General features: G+C 45.9%; 1 long non-coding RNA gene across 1 annotated transcript; it reads right to left on the bottom strand.

The window, feature by feature from the left end:
• Positions 1–2,104: 2,104 nt before the first annotated feature.
• On the bottom strand, positions 2,105–4,453 carry LOC132591560 (uncharacterized). The gene is made up of 3 exons (XR_009557043.1): positions 4,236–4,453; positions 3,700–3,801; positions 2,105–3,061 (listed from the first exon to the last, which is right to left on the bottom strand). It is a non-coding gene; the product is annotated as an uncharacterized LOC132591560 (long non-coding RNA).
• Between the last annotated feature and the right edge of the window lie 862 nt (positions 4,454–5,315).

Genomic DNA, 5,315 nt, shown 5'->3' with positions numbered 1-5,315 from the left:
TTTTTGCAACCCATGGGAATTTGGGGTGAGATTAGACAGCATCTGAGTGTTTTGGCTCTCGTTACAACCCCTGTGCTCTAACCTAGTTGATGGAAGGACCTCTTTTCTAGAGCCTGTGTGGGTCACCTTTAGCTCTCCAGGTGTTGCTGAACTACAGCTCCCATCAGCCTTAGCAAACACAGCCAAAGGCCTAGGACGATGTAACTTGTGGCCCAGCAGCATCTGGAGGGCCAACGGTTGCCTACACCGGATCTGCAGTGTTGCTGTGACCGGTGGGGCTACCCCTTCCCGTTTACTGCTCCTGTTCTTGTTTATGAAAGTGAAGGTTCCCAGAATTGCCAAGAAATAGTAGCTAGTTGGGATCTGTATGCCGTTTAATGGGCAACAGGGTTTGCATTCTCCTCATTGCATAAGGCCCGCATTGATCAACACTCAGCCAGCCAAAGTGGGCTTGTGTGGCTTATCACCTCCCACCTCCTTCACGTAGATGGCCTGGGTGCTATGCACCGTCGGCCCAATTTTATGTGTAGCTCCCATTATCACGGGAGGGAATTGTGTGAAGAATCCTTGCCCAGGTTTATGCATGAACTGGTTCCTCTCTCCTTACTGTTTTGGGAGTCTTAAGACAGGGTTGGGCGACACTTGTGGCTCTCCACATGCTGCTAGACCTCCACCAACATCCTTTCCCACTGAAACTGCTGGCTGAGATTGTTGGGAGACCAGCAGCCTTTGGAGTGCCACTGCTTCCCCACTCTTGGGTATGTATATCAGAAGAGGAAAGGTGGTCTGAACCTGGAAGGGAAAAAGAAAACCCCAGCTGCCATGTTATTACCTCCTCCTCTCTGGCAAGAGGATGCTAATCAACCCACCAAACATTGCTGAGCCACACGCATCTGCTCAGCAAACTCTTCTGAGCCCTACTGATATGAATCAAATCTGGGCAGCAACAATGGTAGAGTGATCCCTGGTCTCTTCTCAAAGACAGCTTAGTATATTTGATGGTGTGAGCAGCTGTCCCTAAGGTCTTGGAAGAGGAGCAAATGGGGATCTAGTTTTCATCACCTCTGGTGTCTCGAACTGTGCAGGCATCTTCAGAAATTTAACATGTTTGCATCATGGTGTCTGAGCCTTTGGGGAAGGAAAGGAAGCGGGGGGAAACTGCATAAGGGCTTCAAGGTTTGGTGGGTTTTTTTATTTTCATCTGTATGCTTTAAGGAGGTGTTCATTCTGCTAGATGTTAGCTGGCTTTGTAAACCATCTGTTAAAAATCAGATTCTACAGCTGCCTTACTAAGAATGGTATGAGGGGTAGAAACACCCTCCCTGCATTTCATTCTGTATTATTTACTGTAATAATATATACTTTATTTCAAAACAAATGGATGTAAATAGCAATTAAATGCAACTTTGAATGAATGTATGAATATTGATTATTTATTTATTGTGCACCCTCTTTAAGAATCTCAGTTTGCAGTTCCTGTTGCTACGAAGTTTGCAGATCAAGGGGCAGTTGATGGGCTCTTCAAACCAAATGTAGACTTAATTTGGAGTTTGGTTTTTTTTTTTAAAAGAAACTTCGCTATACAGTGAAATGACTGCTCAGTGACACAGAAGTCAGTCACAACTCTTCAATCAAAAGGAATAGTCATGACTTCCAAGTTAACAGACTTGTTTTTCAGAAAACATTTATTGATGTGCTGTCCAGCCAAGTGTTAATTTCTTAAGATAGATGGGCAACTTGTAGCCTGCTAGTGGCTGAGAATGATGACAATTGCATCTAGTGCCATGTTTCTACCTTGGCTTGTAGGCCTTTATGTTATAGACACAGTGACCATTTTGCACGCATCCAATTGATGTGTGACCACTGACACGCAGGTCCTTTTGGACCCGGATGAGGGCAGAACGGGGGGTGGAATGGGCTTCTGCATGCTCCGTGGATGCATGTGGGGGCCAGGAACAGAACCCCATGCAAAATGGTGACCGTCTGAGAATTTAGGTGTTTTTTTTAAAAAAAAAAAATACTGGTTACTTTTATAAGCAGTTTCACTGATGATATGTTGGAAAACGTATACGTGCAGAAGAGGTAGTAAGAGAAATCCCAGACCAATGGATTAAAACTGCTTTTATTCTCACCAATTTTTAGGTAATACCACAGGTTGTTGTCTTAAGTATCACTAAAATAGATCTCTTCCGCTTTGTAATAAAATGTAGTTGTTTGACAAAATATAAGATTTTGCTTTTTAAAAATCCAGGCTTACAAAAGTAGAAAAATTATGTGTGCATAATTGAAGCAAAAAATTCATTCGTGACTTTCTTGCATGAATATAAGTAGCTACTGCTGGAATGGCAGGAGGGATAAGGAACCAGCAGCTTCTACAGGAGCCAAGTGGCATAAAGTGGTAGCTCATATAGAATCTCAACATTTGTGCAAACTGGATTTTTAGCATATCACGTGCAATACTGATCCTATTCGTGCTTTGGTAACAGGCTGGTTTAGACATCTGCATGGAACTGAATTTGAGGCTATTGCCAAAAGTTTTGAGGACTTCTCAACCAACGTTATTCAGCTTTGGTTCCCGTGATGAAATTGGACTACAACTCTCAGCAGCCCCTGCCAGTAATGGTCAGGGACGATGGGCGTTCTAGTGCAAAGGCACCAGGGGAACCAAGGTTGGAGAACAGAGCTCTGGCATATTTTACACACAACCAGCAACTGAAGGGTGACTTCAGCATGAAAAAGAGGCTTTCAAGCAAAAGCAAGTTGCTTTATGTCTGAATGGACTCGAAGTCCTGCAGCAGTTGAGAGATGGACGTATGTAGACTTAACCCCCTGAGTACCTTTTTCTTCTAACGCCTCCTTTCCACCCAACCCCCTTAAACGGTAAAGACCAGCATTCAAACTGTAGTTCTTGTGTCCGACAGGGTTTTTAATAGACCTGTAGTTGTGCGGAAGTTGCCCCATCTTTCCACTTGTTGATGTGGTCCGAGATAATGGTTCTGCACAGGGGGCACGTTCTCTCTCTGTTGAACCACAGAGCAATGCATTCTTCACAAAATATGTGCTGAAACGAGAAAGGTTGCTTTGAGTACGATGGGGTGCAAAGGAGCTCAGCAGCTCAACAGCATTCAGCATACTTCTAAATCCCTTAAGTGGTGTAGGGCTTGGCTGAAGGGCAGCATTCCCTCTCTTGTGCTTTTAGTCTGTATTTTTATCTTTTGAAACCGCTCTGAGATCTTCAGATGAAGGGCGGTATACAAGTTTAATAAATAATAATGAGGCCAGAGGCAAAAGTGGGTCGGAGCAATGAATGTAAATTATACCTTTGTGTGTGCGCGCGCACCCACACCCACACACCTCTCCACCCTTGATCCAGGCAAGCAAGCGGCATTATCAGAGTTTAAGGATGCATCCCAGCCAGGCAAAAACACTCAAGCGCCAAGCAGGGGCTGGTGAGGGGTGTCCCAAGGGCCAAACAGGTGTGGAGGGTTCCATTTGGCCTCCAGGCCTGAAACTCCCCATCCCTGGTGGAGGGCAATGAGTTGCAGAGCAGTGAAGGTGAGTGTTATGTTGTCTAGCAAATAACCGTGTCCACCATTGCTGATCTGTGCGCTGAGGAACTCTGGGTAACCTTCTAAGGAATTGTTTGGTTGTTCAGAACAACGTCGGGGCAGCGGGAGGAGAATAACACTGGTGAGTTACCTGGCAGATGAGAAGAACAGGCTTCTGAAATTCAGCTTGGCAGATGGAGCAAATGTCTTCCACTTCCGCACACTGCCTCTTGCTGGCTGCGACGCCGAAGTTCTGCAAAGAGAGAGAAGGTGCAGAACAGGCTCAAATACTTGGTTTCAACCGGACACTTAGCCTTTTGGAAAGGAAGGGAGTGGCAGAAGATACACTGGTCAACCCCCCATGATAGAGTAGTAGTGTTATCCATATATTGCAGACATGGTGTCTGGTGTATTTATGACACCGGTGTGGACTTTCTAGTATATGAAAGTACATTAGCCTTCACCCTAGCGTTCTCCAAATGTCCAACTACAACTCCTGCCATCCCTCACCATTGGCCATGCTAGCTGTGACTGATGGGAGCTGTAGTCCAACAACAACAGTATGGCCAGACCTTTGCCTCCCCTGTTTTGTTTTTTAAATTGTAGCTCCAAATTTGAATGTCACAGGGAACTGTGGTTTGTTTAAACAGAAAAGAAAAATGTTCTTAAGAGGGTACAAATACTCACTGGTCGTGCATAAAATATCCGCAAGACTCGTCTGAAATTTTTCAAATGTCCAAAGAAGCTCAAAAGCTGAAAAGTTAAGATAACATGAGAGGAAATAGATGTAAAGTAGCTTTAAAAACAACAACACTAAAGGGGTCTTAAGTGTCATGTAACAACAATTAAAAGTTGTGGGCTTTCTCCTATAAGCCTAGAGCAGATAGAATAAAGCTAAAGTCAAAATGAGAGACGCTCACAAAAAAGATTAAAAGTTAAAACAGAGGCTGAGAAAATAAATCCCAAAAGACTGTGCTGCTATCCTAACCATGCTTACTCAGAAGTAAGCCTAACTGAATTCAGTGAGGCTTCCTCTCAGCCAAGTGAGGTTAGAACTGCAAGCTAACACAATCAAGACTTGGTTTTATTTCAAAAGATTTTGTCACAGTGGCCGGAGTAGGCTACTTCAGAGTAACTACGCTACGCAGCTCTGCATTTTATTCTTTTATTGGTGCTGCGTATTTACAGTGCTAAAGTCATTGCTATTTACAAGGAGTGATGTGGTCAGTCGGTATCAGAACCTCCGAATGACTTTTGGCGCGTCTTTCCCCAGCACAAAAGCCTCGGAAGCCCCATTCTCTTGCCCCTCCTCTTTCTGCGTAATTCTGGCGTTGGGGGGATGGGTCTCCCCCCCTTACTTGCCCCTTCCTGTCCCACCTGGGACCCTGGCTCCGCTACCTTGCCTGAGCCTCGGACCCGACTTCCTGCTTCCCCACTGGAATCAGAGCTCCCTCTGCTTTCCCCTGTGGTCAGTGCTGGGCTTGAACTCAGGAGGGGAGGGACTTCGCGATATCCCCTGTCCCTCACATCCACCCCCCTTCCAAGCTCCCCTTCTCCCCTCCCCAGGTCCCCCCCAGGTGTCGGTGACGACTGGAAGCCTAGGAACTCAGTGCTTTCCGAGCCCGTTGGTGTGAACACCTCCGCCCAGTCCTGCGAGGCCCCCCCTTCCGCCTGGGAGGACTGGAATCCCAAAAAGTCCGTGGCGTCTGAGCTGGTGGGGGTAAAAATGTGCTGCCAATCTGCTTCTGCCTCTGACTGGGTGGATCT

This window comes from Zootoca vivipara, unplaced genomic scaffold (genome assembly GCF_963506605.1).
Source record: "Zootoca vivipara unplaced genomic scaffold, rZooViv1.1 SCAFFOLD_68, whole genome shotgun sequence".
Taxonomy (NCBI): domain Eukaryota; kingdom Metazoa; phylum Chordata; class Lepidosauria; order Squamata; family Lacertidae; genus Zootoca; species Zootoca vivipara.
The sequence above is the reverse complement of the archived record's forward strand: the minus strand, read 5'-3'. Positions and strand labels throughout refer to the sequence as shown.